The sequence below is a fragment of the Sebastes umbrosus genome, chromosome 7, assembly GCF_015220745.1.
Source record: "Sebastes umbrosus isolate fSebUmb1 chromosome 7, fSebUmb1.pri, whole genome shotgun sequence".
NCBI classification, from domain to species: domain Eukaryota; kingdom Metazoa; phylum Chordata; class Actinopteri; order Perciformes; family Sebastidae; genus Sebastes; species Sebastes umbrosus.
Genome location: NC_051275.1, coordinates 20,275,886 through 20,291,958, shown reverse-complemented (window position 1 = coordinate 20,291,958; position 16,073 = coordinate 20,275,886). Strand labels below are relative to the sequence as shown.

At 41.4% G+C, this 16,073-nt stretch overlaps 1 protein-coding gene across 1 annotated transcript in view; it reads right to left on the bottom strand.

The window, feature by feature from the left end:
- The window catches only part of zgc:172282 (leucine-rich repeat and fibronectin type III domain-containing protein 1-like protein), a 206,473-nt gene extending 203,832 nt beyond the window's left edge, over positions 1-2,641 (bottom strand). The window contains exon 1 of the mRNA XM_037775218.1: positions 847-2,641. The gene's annotated coding sequence lies outside the window, so the exon portion shown is untranslated. The remainder of the gene's footprint in view (positions 1-846) is intronic.
- Positions 2,642-16,073: the final 13,432 nt, after the last annotated feature.

The following is a 16,073-nucleotide window of genomic DNA, read 5'->3' as shown; positions in this document are numbered from 1 at the left end:
TAGAGCTTTCTTAAGGGATCATTTCAATGCCAGCTGCAAACACCTGCTCTCTCTCTCTCTTTTCCCATTCCTCTTCTATCTCCTACCTCCTATCTTCTTGGCCCACTACCCATTACCTTCTCCTGTCCTCTCCTATTTTCTCTACTCACCTCTCCAGCAGTCCTCCCTCTCTCTCACCTGCCATTATGTCCTCTTCTCTCCCTTTTTCCCCCCTGAACACCTCTCTCCTATCACCCAGCCCATCTCCTCTCTATTCCATCTCAGCACCCTCTCCTCATGTAATCTTCCTCTATACCAACTCCTTTTAAGTCCTTCCTGTCTCACTTCTCCCCCCAGTTTAATCAATTGCAACCTTCTCATCCCTTCAGTGTTTCTTCCATATCTATATCCATCCTTCCTTCCCTCGTCGCCCCTTTCTCCTCTAAACTCTCTCTCCTCTTTGCCCCCTTCTCCTCCTCCTCATGCTGTTATCTATCTCATCTCCTCATCAGACCTATTTCTTCACACTTTGCATGCTTTACAACCCCCTCATCATCTCTCTCCACCTCCTTCCACCTCTGTCTTTTAATCTACAGAATATATAACCTATCACCATCTGTAAATCGTATGAGAGAGAGAAAACACCAGCGCCATTATCTCCCCATCTGCCTCCTCTCTCTCTCCATCTCTCTCCATCTCTGTGCACTCAACTCAGCTCTCCTAAAAAAAATTGCAAATGAACCCTTTTAAAAAACGTTGCAGCACAAATAAAGCGAGAAGACACAGAAAAAAGCAGAAGGTGATGGAGGAGAGGAGAGGAGGGATAATCGGACAGATGAGAAAAGTAGATAAAGGAGACGGTCATACCTGGTGCGTCTCTTCCTCTCCTCCTCTCCGGTTAGGTAGAGGCTGTTTCTCCTCCGGTTATCTCCCCCTTCTTTGACAAGCCAGGTGAAGAACTCCACTCAGCCTATATGTTAAATAATCCTCCTCCTGCTCAGATCATTTGTCAAAAACAAATATATCCACTTTTTTTTCTTTTTTATAGCCTATGTATGGTGTTGCACCGGGGCTCCTGGAGCGGTGGTGGTGGTGGTGGTGATGGGGCAAGCGAGGCGTTTCACTTTAGTTCCCGTTGAGTTTGCATTAAAAAAAAAGAGGGGTAGGCAGGCAGGCCTACGGGACCGGTGGCAGCCGGTAACCTACAGCAATCCGGTGTCCGCCGCTGCTGATCCACTGGGACAGAGCTTTTTGCGCGTGGAAATAAAAAAACGCCGTGAAACCGGCGCACCGCCGCGTTGCGCACTCGTTCGGTCTCCACATGAGCTCTCCTCGCGTAAGACTCCTGTTAATCGGTCATTTTTAAGGAAAACACCCAACACGTCGGGGGGGTTAATATCGCTGGGATCCAGTCAGAGAAGAAAGGATGGATATGGAGAGGGAGGAAACGTCTCTGTACTCGGTGAAGCGTCGTTTTCTTGGGCTCCTCAGCCGGTCTCCACGTTTAAACTCCCCTTTATAGAAACACCAGCATCACATCTCACTCATCCACTTTGCATCTCCACTTGGTTAATCATCCTTTTTCTGTTGTTGCATGGTCGTAAAGGGAGGTGTTTTTTTCAGCCTCAAGGTATAAGAGATTAAACAATAAAGAGTACAAAATAAACTGCAGGATCAGAGGAGCTTGTAAACGCTCGTCCACCTCCTTTATTCAGCCACAGAAGTGACTTTGTCTTGACCTCTCTCTTCTCTCCGGCGTCGGTTTCTCTCCAAAGGAGGAGAGGCAGCCGGACAGCAGTGTGCGTGCTGCCCGGTGGATGGATGGATGGATGGATGGAGGCGTTATAGGTCAGGAAAAAAAAGATGATTAATCCAGGAAACCATGCAGCCTCAAATCATTCATGTCCTTTTTTCCTCCCTGTCGTTAAAAAGCGCTCCGTCCTCCTCCTGCAGTTACTTTCACACTGCGCGGCTTTTTGTCCCAGGAGGCGATATACGCCTACCCGCTCCTCTCCTCTCCTCTCCTCTTCTCTCCTGTGTGTCTGTCTTCTTCCCTCCGTGTCCTCCGTGTCCTCTGTCCTCCGTCCTACTCTGTTCTATGGACAAATCGCTGCTCCGGGATTTACAAGCTGGTAATAACGGATGGAGACGTTATGACGACTGCGCGTGATGCCATCGCTGATGGGGCGTTTGCCTGGGAGAAGTAGCCGAGATAGTTTGGGTCTGTCTGGAGACACACACACACACCGACACGGCGAGGTCCTCAAAGTGAGGGGCGGGGACCTCAAGAGGGCCGTGCAAATGCAAGTGCCTACACTATGATTTTAGTATTATTTATTATGACTTTAAGTTTTTCAGGTAACACAAAAGTGATTTTGACTTTTATTCTTTTTTTTTTTTTTTTTAAATACTGTCTATGCATGTTCTGGGATCCAAAACAAAGAACTTTTTTTTTTTTTTTTTTTTTTAATAACAATATAAAATTACCCATTAAAATCCCATTTTTTCTCTTTTCGTCTAAATATGCTCCCAATCTCCCAAACACACCCTGTATATCATCCAAATTGGGCACCTGGAGATATTGCAGGAACGACCACAGAGGCGTTTTTTTACGCCCTCGGCCCAATTTGGGGTCACAAAGCTTTACAAGAGTGTAGGCGAGATCAAAATAAAGGTTGAGTTTGAAGATGGGTGTGGTCCGAGTAAGGGTGCCCGGGTTAGGGGGGTATTGTACACCGCTGGCCCGATTTGGCTTTGCGGCTGGTGTGATCCCATCAAGCAAGATGGTCTCTAGTTTGAAAATTGATTTTAAGCTGTTACTTTCCTTAGATGGACTCCTGGTTGCCGTTGGAGACAGAACTGGCAACTACATCTTACATTTAAAAGTGCAATATGTAAATCTGGCCGGAATTTTAGTTCAAAACATTCAGAAGTCACATTATCAAAAAATGTGAAAAGGTTACAGTGCCCTACTGTTAGTTAGTAGTTGGCTTTTTTTAGTAACCGATGAATTTAGATTGTGTGTACCCAGTTGTAGAGGTGAAATGCTACCCCCTATTTGTTTGGAACATGTGGCCTGATATTACACATTGCACCTTTTAAAGCAATAGTTTGAAGTTTTGCGAAGTACGCGTATTTTCTTTCTTGCTGAGAGTTCGATGAGAAGATTGATACCACTTTCATGTCTGTACGGTATATATAAAGCTACCGCTAGCAGCCAGAAACCTAACATTGACAACAAAACCAAGCCAAGACATGGAATAGATGATAAAACCTACTATTGGGTGTAGCAGGGCCCTACTGGCCCACATCTATGGGGCTTATAACCACAGATAACACCTATTTAATGGCCTGATAACAGTGTAATCAGATGGCTAAACACTAAACAACATGAAATGACTGTGGCATTTAGTGTAGACCTTTCTGTTTAGGAGTCACTATAGATGCAGAGGTATGTGACTTCCTCTTTGACATAGATAACCAAAGCATCTGATGGCACGGTTACTCAGTAGCAGCGGCGATGAATGCTAGGATCAGAAAAACGGATGAAACAGCTGGTGCAGGAGGCAGATTACTGTGCTCACTTTATAGATTCTGCAGGATTTCATGGATTATAAAGTGTGAGTGCTCTACAATGCTCTGATTAGCAAGAGATGGGATGAATTATATGGTGCAATGCTGGCAGAACACCACATAGTTCAGGGTTGTGGTTGTTGGTGGTGGTTGGGCTGGGAGGGCAGGGGATAATAAAGAGATAAAGAGAATAACAGAGGAAACACATTAAGAGAACGGGTGGAGATTAGATGGGGCGCCAGGAAAATGAAAACTCTGACGCTTTGCTTCATGTTCTATAACCTCAATCTAAGGAGAAACACCTCTGGGCTGTATAGGCTAAAGGTCAGTGTAATAAAAGATAAATACATGTGTGTGTGCGTGTGTGAGAGAGATGGACTGAGTGAGACACAAAATTCGAGGTGGGGAGGTTTTGGAAGTTTATTTTGGGAAACAACATGCATGAAAGTCACTTCTGGTGGCATTTGAAGGCGTAATGTGATGAGATTTTAATAAGCCTGCAGCAGCATTTCTTTAGCTATCGGTCAGAACAGGAAAATGGGTCAGAGTCTTGTTTCTGATGGCTCCTATCCATAGTTGCAATGTTTTAATTAGGCTGGGTGTCCCCAGGGAAAAACTAAATGTGCTCATTTTGGGAACCTCAAATGATAAATCCTCCCTAACCTGAAGGATCCCACTGAATTGTGTTACCAGAGCTGTGTAAATACAGTATAGGTATACAGACACATACAAATCCAGCCATGGTATTGAGTTCATAAGCAAATGAAAACAAAAGGATTGGAAAGAAGGTGAGAGAGATAAGAAGCGATACAGAGGAGTGTTGATAGAAGAATTCTGCAAATATTTACTGCCCTCAGAAATGCCGTTGAGACTCTGCATGCGGGGCATAATTTGTTCAATATCCTCTAATAACAATCAAATATGACAATCATTTAGCAAACAGCACCTTTAATTCTCACCACTGCACTGAGCCAAAGCAGAGGTTTCATCCGCCAGCTGGTCCCACAGCTTCATTCAGTCAAGCTAACCCTTCACAGCATCTGTCCAAACCAAACGCTAACACAGAACACACAAATATGGAGAGAGCAACACAATCCTCACGCAAACTGGAAACACATTTATCCCTAAATAGACAGCAGGTCTATGTGGTGGCAGACTACCAGACCAGTGTGACTAATAAACCCTGGAGGAAAAAATACAGACTCAGTGAACACAGAACTGGAGGACAGGCTGTGATCACACTGCTTTAAAGGAAAGGTGAGAGGGCACTTCCTTTTGCAAGGCATTTGATATGCAAGATGTTTACGTCCCTTAACTCAAGGAAATATGTACTTTCTTTCCTAAAAACCCATAAAAATACATTCTAGGAGTCAAAAAAGTATAACAGCACTGCAGCTAAATATTTCTTTAGCACATAAATAATTATCTGGTTAAGCAATTAGTCGATAGACAATTAATCACCAACAATTTTGATAATCGAGGAATCTAAAGATGGGCATTTTCCAGTTTTTAAAATGTGACGATTTGCTTGTTTTATATGTTTTATATCATTGTAAATTAAAAATATTTGGGTATTGGACTGTTGATTGGACAACACCAGCAATTTGAAAATGTCACCTGGGGCTTCTGGGAAATGGCAAAGGGCATTTTTCATAATATTTTAGAGACCAAACAATTATTAGATTAGATACGAAAAATGCAGGTGACTGAAAATGATAAAATATAGTTTATCATGTCAGTCTTTCAAACTAAACGGCATAATAGGTCCTTTGTCACTGCCTGTCAGAACAATCCATGTGAACCATGACTAATATGGCACTGCTATAGTTGGTTAGTTTAAGGTACAACCAGTGGAGCTGGTCTGAAAAGTGAAGTTAATGCTGAAGTGCCTTAAAATTGCATTCTTTGTAATAGCCAGCAGGGGGCGACTCCTCTGGTTGCAAAAAGAAGTCTGATTGTATAGAAGTCTGTGAGAAAATGACCCTACTTCTCACTTGGGTTATTACCTCAGTAAACATTGTAAACATGAGTTTATGGTCTCAATCGCTAGTTTCAAGTTTTCTTCAATACAACATGATTTTCATTTAGTAAATTATCGTCCCATTTAGTGTCAAATAGACCATAAAACAGGGGATGCTTTAGAGCGTGGCTAGCTTGTGATTGTCAGGTCGCTACCTGCAACTGGGAGTTGTCCGTGTTTTGGTCTTAGACTTTTAACCCTTTCAAACTGTGTTTTCAGTTCATGAAAGTTAATTATAACCTTTTTGGTCACCTAAAAAATGTCTCAATGTCAGCGTTGGGTTGTCCTTAGCCCCACCCTCAACCCTTTTACTTCTGGTTGCAAAAACAACAAGATGGCGATGGCCAAAATCCCAAACTCAAGGCTTCAAAATGGCATTCTACAAACCAGTGACGTCACGGTAACTATGTCCACGTCTTATATACAGTCTGGATACAACAGATACTTAAATCATAATCAATCAACAATCATAGTCATAGTTAACAAAACTACTTAGTTGAGGCTAGGAATCATCATGGCTAGAAGAAAACAACACTGACTTTGGTAGGAAAAAGATACAAACACTGGTCCTCCCTGTCATAGTGACATGTGTGACCTGGCCTTCTCCTTAAGAGGCTGTGAGGTGGTATAATAATTACTTCTGCCTTTGTTTCCTGGAAACAACAGACAGAAGAGTCCACAAGAGACCTTGAGAAGTCCTTGTGAAGTAAACGTAAAAAATAAATTACCAATGCTGTTATTTTTCTGCTGAGGGCAGTCATCTTCTATAGACTTCTTTAGTTGCATCCTTATATGTCATAGAGGAAACTATTCCAATGTATTCCAATGCAAAAAAAAAAACTTTACCATGGTAATTCCTTCTATTTATAGCTGATGTTTTCTGATTCACTAATTTTCGCATGTCATTTAGTATATTCATTATGTATTTGTTGCTGCTTTGAGGTGACATTTCAATACTGAACGTGTTGACATTGCCGTGGCAACATGCTGTGATTCTTAACAACAAAGCGTCTGTTAAGTTGAGAGGGAGAGATAGAGAAGACAATGAGAGGGCACAAGAGATAAAGACAGAGGAGGAGAGAAAATGTAAGAAGGGAAGGGAGGGAGGGAGATAAAGAGAGACGGAAGACCCTCCAGCCGATTCAGCACCACGGACAGAGCTGCAGCAGGACTCAGCAGCACAAGGCCGGAACAAGCTTTATCCTCAGAGAGAAAAGCCAAAAGCTCCTCTCAACATGCTCTGATCTCTCTCACTCTAACTCTTTTGCTCTCTTACATACGCACACACACACACACACACACATACACACACTTATCTCACATCCATGTTGCTCTCTACCCGACACACACACTCTCGTCATCGCCTCCCCCCTGCCTGCCGCCCTCCCAAAACACTCCACAGTTTGTTTCTTATCATTTCTCTGCGTGGCTGCTCTCTTTGTGGATCGACATCACAAAATAGTTGACAATAAGTCGAGCATGTGTGTGTGTGTGTTTGTGTGTGTGTGTGGGGGTGTCTGTCACTCAGCCTGGTAAGCTGGGGGTTTTTTTGTCTCTAAAGTCACCAAATTTGGAGAGGAGGCATGAGTAGAGGAAGAGTTGAAAAGGACACAATGCACTAAACCGCTTGAGTGATTTCTAAACAGGACAAGTGTGTTTGGTCCTGGGAGAGAGGAGTACAAGGAATGAACAGAGAGGAGAGGAAAGAAGAAAAAAATGAATTGTAGAAATTGAGATAAACAGAGAATAGAGGGGTACAAAGAACATGACACACAAAAAGACAGAAATAGGGACAATACCTTACTGCTGCAAGGGATTTTGTCTTGAAAATTGAGCATACAAATTAAACGAAATATCATCAGTCAATACATATGACTTAGCCAGTACAATCAAATCACAATACACAATATAATTTCAAGTAACAAACCTATGATTCATGTGGAATTGCCATGTTTGACAAACTTGAGTCACACAGTCATTCTTGGCTGTGCACTGCCAGCCCGTTCTCATTCCCAGGGCGCCAAATACCGACGCTTTGTCACAACCGTCGGCGTTTGATTCCGACACAGAAGGCACCCTTTAGAATTGGCACACTGGGCTTTCCATTTCACTATAATATAAACCCATCCACGTCAGTATTAAATGCTCAGGGAAAGTGCTGTGATGACGTAGTTTAAAGAGCAAAAGAGACACACAGGGCGGGCGGGAGGGGAGGTTGATCAGCCCAACAACACAGGGCTTTCATTCAGGAGACCACTGTTTGTGTCTCGTGCGTCACTTTACAATCAACCGTTCGTTCAGGTCCTGTGTTCACAATGTTCAGTGTCATTTTCACTCAACAAACTTAGTAGTTTTAAGCCCAACCATGTTGTTTTTTGCTAAACCTAACTAAGTGGTTTAATTGCCTAAACCCAAGCAAGTGTTTTTGTTTAATTCACAACATTAAGCATGTGTTTACTGCGACCGAAAAGGGACGCAGAGGGGTCCGACAAAGCACCAGTATGTGATGAGTGAATGAAGTCGAGTGAATGAAGTTGCTTTCCCTCTGCGTGTGTTGTAATCTGAGTTTCTCTTTGCTTTGTTAACATAGCCAGTTTAGTGCATGCAAGTCTTTCTGCTAGTTCACGGCCGCCGCTCTGCACTGCTTGCCGTTGTTTACACCGTTAGCTGCGAGTCGCCAGCTCAGCCGTCACCTTGTTGAGAGCCGTGTGGAGGCAAGAGATATGCTCTGAATTCCATATAGAGAACCTTAAATGATACCAAAAGTTGTATTTGAGGAGGTGTGCACTGCCAGGTCTCTGGAGGTTTCGACTCTTGCTTCACTTCACTTCCAAAAATTACAACATGGCTTTTGGCCGTTTTGGTTGCACAGCTGTTATTAGTGTCTTGGAGGAGTGCCATGTCCCTATTATTGTCATATCACAACAGTTCATGTGAGGATTAACAATTGTTTTGCATGTTTCTTTCTAATAATCATATTATATATATAATCTTAGTGCCTGTGTGCATGTCTGCTAGTCACACACACACACACATCTCCTTTCAAGTGACAATCACACGTCAACACCCTGTCCACTCCTCACAGCCTGTCTGCCCTTGTCAGTTCAACATTGGCCAACCAGCCAATAAACCAATCAATCAATCAGCTGATCACAAGATCAGTGCATCAGGCTGACAGACAATCCATTGGACAATTTAGTCATTGATCGTTATTGATTAGTTAATGCCCCAGGTAAGTGTTTCATTTAGAAGCCTACAAGCCTGTTTCACAGAAAGGATCAGGGGTGACTATTGGAACAGAGGCTGGTTCATCGACTTTACCGGTGAAGTTCACACTTATCTTTATTATATTCTATAGAGATATATTAAGCTTATTCATGTCACAACACACTCCTGTTTAGAAATGCAGAATAGAGTTGAAACAGAGGTGACTCTTGTTAATACAGACAAATCAACCAGTAGGTCTAGAACAGACGAAGCTTCAGCACAATGCATTTCTCTGCACAAAAGGTCAAAATCTCAAATTAGTGTCCTTAAAACAGTTTATTTTATGGAAAGTAATGTTAAGATAGACCACTGCTATCAATCAGTCAGCCTTGGCAACACTCACACCTCATCTTGGGGAGATATCTGTCTTAATAGAATTCAGTTTTTCTATCTTTCTTTTGTGATGAAATAGAATTTGAACCAGCACGATCAAAACAAATATCATTTCACTTCAATCTGATCCTAAGACTGTTTCACTGGCACCGTCTATTTTGAAACAGTGCTGATGGATGGTACAATCTGATTGTTTTCTTTTTGCCAGCTCCTCACCGCATCGACAGCTTGTCCGAACACAATTCTTTGTGTCCCATATCAGTGAAATAGAGAACACAGGCAGCTAACCAATGGCTTAGACAAGATCCATCAGCTTCCACATTTGAAGCACCATGCTGCTTTAAGAAGAAATAAAAATACATCGGATTGACTCACCACTTCACCCAGCGCTGTCTCTCCAGCGGTGTCACACTACTGAATTAAGGTGAGACCAAATTGGAAGAAAGCTCTGGCCAAAAGAGACCACTCAAAGGTGAACCACAACACTTCCATTCTGTAAATTAAGGAATGATATTTGGTCTGACATGGTTTCAGGGAGGTTTGAGCTTCATGAGCTCAGTGGTATCCTGAGTCATTTAGGAGAGCTGCTGTTGCTTCAATAGGTCTTACTGTTTTGTTTTATATATGTAATAATGTGTTGGGCAGTAATGCAATAGAGCAATATTCCTAGTTTTTTATGATAACAAGTAGTATTTGAAATTCAGTAATTACGTGACAGTTACTAATCCCCGTACTGCTCTATTACTTTGACATTTCAACCCGATATCACACCAAAGTGTGTAACAGACCCACCTGTCCACCAGAGGACAGCATGTCAGTGTCATGTTTTGCCTCGCCGAGGCATGAATATTATATATGTGTATGTAGGTGCGGTACCAGGGGCCAACAAAACCACTCATTTAGGTTTAGGCAACAAAACCACTTAATTGGGTTTAGGAAAACCGTCATTGTTAGGCTTAAAATAGGTACATAAACTTAGTAATATACGTACGGAATAAACGTAACATAAGTACAGAAAACATGTCACACACGTCACTAACGTAACTTACAAAACAAAACACCGGTCTGGAACAGCGGCCTCCTGTTTGAAAGTCCTGTGTTTGTGGGAGGGGTTTTGTTCAGTCGAAGGGTGTGTGATCCTTACCTTGCACGGCAGCTGGATTTTTGCGATGTCACACATACTACACTAAAATCCATCTTGTCAGGCTTCAAGTAATGCGTTTCTGTCCGGCAAGCCAATGCACGGACCAATCAGCATCTTGTGAGGACCTACAGGCAGCTACTGGTGTGTCTTAGGTGTTTGACGACACAAAGGGGCGACAGTTCGTTTTGAACAACAATGGCGGCTCCTGAGGAGGTTAGCGTAGATGCTGCAATAGCATCAGTCATATCAGAACTGGAGAGTATTTCTTTATTGAAAGAAGAGCAAAGAACGGCACTGATGGATTTTCTCAATGGAAAAGATGTTTTCGCTCTTTTCCCGGCTGGCTTCGTCAAGAGTTTGATTGACGGATGGTTCATTCAGTCGCCTGCCAAGAATTTCTTCTGAAAGTGCCCGCCCTTTTCCAAACAGTTTCCAATGTCGGCTTCTCAGATGGTTCTGTGTAACAAACATCTGGCGGGTCAGGTTACTTTGAGGACCAGACTTCTGGAGCGCCAAGCTAGGTGCTTAGCTAACTATTGATGGTCAGTAAATACCTTCAAACCATCGGCTTGCTGCTTGTTAAACCAAATGTCTCATTTTCTGTTTTTTATTGCGTGTATAATACAGAGAATGTGACGTGATGAGGCAACTTTGGAGTTGTTTGGATGGCACCTTTGACCATGCTGGGTTGAGGAAAGGAGAAAAGTAATGAAACATGTATTGCAACTAATTACTTCTGCTGTTTAGTAATTAGCAATTTGATGTAATTGCTCATAAATTAGTCAATTATTATGTTTTTCCAGTGGCAAGGGAAGTTTTTAAGAAATTTCTGACAACAAAATGAATCAAGCTCCCAGGGTACCTGTTTATTTCCATGAGAGAATCAGAGTGTGGGAAAGAGAAACAGAGGTGTTATAGGATCGTCCTTCAGAGCAGCAAGGTTACAGTTTAATGGAGCCAACACGCATGCCTCTCCTGACACATCCACCCCACCATGGCCATCTATTAGTGGGGGGGACGGACGGAGAGAGAGAGAGAAGGAGAGAGCGAGACAGAGGAACATGAGAGAAAGACTGGCTCTCTATCACCACACTGATGCAGAGAGGGAGATGGAGGGGGAGTGCAGCGACGGAGAACGTGGTAGAGACCCTGACACCGCCACATCACGGTCATCCATTACTCCTGAAAGTAGAGACAGGGATGGAGTAGAGACAGAGAGTGAGGTTTATATAACATAGTGAAGTGTACAGTGATAGTAATAATGTAGAACATTCTGATCTTGTACACTTAACTGGTCTTAAGTAACGCTGAATTTGAGAAAGAGGAGGAGAGAGATGTGTGTGGGAGGAGGGGTGGGACTTGGATGTAGAGATAGACTGATGGAGATCAGTAGATGGAGGACAGGAGAGTTGGAGAGAGGAGATAGAGTTGGCAAATGTCTATCTCCCGGGGGCTCAGACTGGGAAAGAGTGATGGGAAGAAGATAAGGAGGAGAGGAAAAGTCAATACAGAGAGTATGACTGAGTGACAGGTGGAGAAAGACCATCAGAGAGAGGAGGAGAGAGACTCACTACCTTTTTTTTCATTCTGTATTCTGCACTATAGAGGTTGTTAAGGTCAGTGCACTCTCAATCCAGTGCAGGTTACTGAGTACACGTTATTGTATCTGAGAAAGAAAAGGTTATTAAGCTCAGGTTATCTGTATTCAGTATCAGCGAGTGAGTAGTCTATTCTCAGTTCAGGTTATTTTTTCTGAGAGTGAAGTAAAGTAATCGTGTATGCATCTTGCATATGCATTTTTGTGAATAGAGATTCAGGGAAAAGGTATTTTTTTATTCATATAACTTAACAAATTGTCTTTACCAGTGTCTACAAGTAAAAACAGTGTAAAATTTGAAATTGAGCAATTTTTAACCTATTTGAAATTTCTTTGGAATTACTGCCAAATTACCCAAATATTTACCTCAAAGTTTATTGAAAATGACTTTATTATAAACATTATTTAATAATTATATTCAACTATTTCCCAATAGGGAAATAGCCTAAGGGCCTTATTTTAACGATTATATGCTATTTTAGCATCTAATTATTAAATGATGTTTATAATAAAGTAATTTTCGATAAATGTTGTAGTAAATATTGGGGTAATTTGGCAGTAATTCCAAAGGAATTTCAAATAGGTTACTTGCTAATTATCACCTTAATACCATGAAATTTGACGACCTGTAAAATGACGTGTTACTGGTATTTTTGCCAAGACGGAATCCTGCGTAAATCTGTGACTGGCGTAGAGTAAACATGACCAAGAGCATGATCTAACCCTTTATTATATTCACACAGTAGGTACATGAAAATGTAATAAAACAGTACGACACCAAATAATGTGGAGAGATAAGACTCCAGTTAAACACGAAAAAAGGGTAAATGTGTCACGGTGTCTTCAAAAACACATTTGGTTTACTTTTAATTAAAGTTTGACATTTTACCCCGAGCTTTGATTCAAAGTGCAGTTAAACATGAGGTATGAATAGTACATCACAACAGATATGTCTTTTGTTTACTTTGACATTTTATCATTCTTACTATTTGTTTGCTGTGTTAGGGAGGGAATTAGACATGCAGAACACATGTACAGCCGCCGTAGATATAACGTTTCTTGAGATTCTACCTTGTGTATTGGTGTCAAATACTCAGCCAGATAACCTGTGAGTATGTGTGTGTGTGTGTGTGCAGGTAATAGGTATATAATATATTTGAAATGTGATAGACGGCGTGCATCAGGTGAAGCTGTCAAAGCACTCTGTCTGATAAGTCTGATAACAAGGTGCATATGAAGATGCTATTTCTAGTGTTTGTGTCAAGATTAAATATTCAGCTAGAAAACAAACTGTATGTGAGTGTGTTTCAGATAAGAAAATATTCAACACGGACACCAGCAAACACCAGACAGAGAGAAAGGCAGCAATAAAACTGGGTCCGCATGCATGAAATGGAAACGTTGTATTCACAACACAACTAATGATGTGAATAGTAAGTTTAAGGAAGTGAAAGGGAAATACCAATTTTCACCTGAAGCAAGTTATTCTTGTCAAGATGTAGCAATACAATATTGCTGCCTGAGTAGAATATGTGAAGATCAACTGTAATTGATGATTAATCCAATAATTTATCACTATAATGCCACACAGACTACTACATCCTAAATGCAAAGCAATTTGGCTTAAAGGTGCAGTGTGTAGGTGTGTAGAACCTGGCGCCATCTAGCGGTGAGGTTGCAGACTGCAACCACATGAAACTTCTCCCGTGTGCCTAGTGTGTCGGAGAACTACGGTGGCCAAAGTGAACACCTAGAGTTTGTGTTACATGGGAAGTGAGTGGTGAATCAAGAGAGAGAGAGAGTGGAGGTGAATGTGTGTGAGCAAACAAGTGAGCTAGTGGAACAGAAGACAGAGTTAGTTTAGCTCTGAGAAATAATAATGAATTATAATAAATATATAATTATAGATCCCCTCTTCCTTTAATAAAATACTGGCTTTTTGAAAATTTTGAGGTGATGCAAATGAGCAATACTTCTAATAATAAGGATCAGACATAATAAAAAAAAAAAAATACTTCTCATTCCCAATCCTGACATGTTAAGCCACAGACACTGAAAAAAGAAAACTTCTGTTTTCCCGAACAGTGTCTGGTTCCTTTCTTAAATGATCCCATGTGAGTGTGTTTGTGCGTCTGCCCGCTCACCCATGTGTGTGCCCGTAAAAGCCTTGATTCAATCAGTCTCGTTAATTAGTAGCAGATGTGTTGCTTCCCAAATTAGAAAGTGATGAGTCAGTGAAAGCGAACCAGCGCACTGCTGTCCTCCTCACATCCATTAGGAGGACAAAAAAAAGGGAAAAGAAATCCTTTCAGTTATTAAAACATGCCTGGACTAAAGTGCTTGAGTGCACTTTTCGACATTCTTTACTTTAAAAAAAGATATATAAAGAAAGTATGGTTTTGGTATTGTATGTTGAGAATGGTATGTAGGAGGGTGACACATTATCAGAGACAGTAATAATGAAATGAAATCTATTGTAGTGGAGCCTTAAAACTTATAAAGATAAATCAACATGCCTCCAACAAATTGTAAAGGCCAAATAGTTTTTTTCAGTAATGGAGGTCAAGCCAGCAGCTATCACTCAAAGTTCTGGCGCTCATTAAATTGCACTACATGTATTTAGAACTACTTACCGTGCAGGACTCAAAGCAAAGATGTGGAACAAACAAGTCTAATAATTAGTATAACAATACCATCTTTGTAATCCTTATAGAGAGCTGGAACTGGGCTTTTCAACAGCTAAGATGACACAGTTGGACATAGGCGAGGGAAGTTTATTTATATAGTATAGTATTCCAGCAGCAAGCGCTTTACATAAAACATAAAGCATCAGGACAAAGTGCAAAAAAAAACGCATTATAAACAGACTTTTAAATACAATTCAAAACAGTCATTAAAAATCCAACATAATAGAAATCAAAAATAGAATAAGACAGGTATAAAATACATGAATACAAGTTACAGTGCAGTGTAAGGAATGATTTAATAAAAGGCAGCAGCAAACAGAAATACTTCAGTCTTTATTTAAAAGATGTGACAGTTGCAGCTATTACCTTACTCGAAAAAAATTCTATTATTCAACCTTCTCAACACTTTGCCACTGACTGTATTACCGACTCTGCGAACGGTTCACCGAGTTCACTGAGTTGCTGTTAAACAGTTTCCAGGACTCTCAAATGGTTATGGCGTGGATCCAAACGGCTCATCAAAGAATTTTATAGTTGCGATCACTGAAGCATGCGTGAACTGAGCACTGCGGCAACGCCACCGTCCTCAGGTCTCTGGTATAGAGAATGGCATGGGACAGCACAGCGTAGCGAAAGTACAGAGCAGCACTATACATGGAAAATCACATTTCAGCTCAGCTTGATATGGTACTGTACAGCACAGCATGAAAGACCATAGCGCAGTAAAGCACAGCGAGGCACAGCATAGGATATAGGCTTGATTGACTTTAGATTAAGTCAGGACAAGAAAAATGGAGCGATCAAGCACAGATAAATGGTCCACTCTGCTCTTGCTTGAAATGGCATTATACAGCTTGGCACGGCATAGCGTTGCATAGCAGATTAGCATAGCACAGACAAATGGAAAATGGAGTTTAGATGTACGCCTGCAGGTGTAAATGTGAGTCTTGTATGTGAGTTAGCCCTATTATAACAGACTGTAGATATACCCTGCAACTCGCCCAGTTCATGCTCCCAACTACCCTGGACAAGATGAGCAGAAAATGTATGAAGGCAGTATGAATTATTAACACCCATTTTAAAAGTCATTGTCGAGGCCAATATGCAGTAAAAACAGACTAAGAGTCTACAGCCACACTTACTGCTCTGTGAGGCTGCACTGCTTTGAGCTTAATGCTCTTTCAGTATGCTAACAATGCTCACAATCTGATGTTTAGCAGGTATGTTTACCATCTCGGTGCAGCATGTTAAGATTTGCCCAATAACACTAAATTTAAAGTACAGCACTATATGGAAAATTAAGGGATGAACAGAAATTATTACAATTCATCTTGAGAGTAATGAAAATGCGTACCAAATCTCATGACAATCCATCCAATATTTGTTGAGACATTTTACTGACTGAGTGAAAATGGCAACCTCATGGTGGCACTAGAAGACCAGAGTTATTAGTATTCATCGTCTGGGAACAGT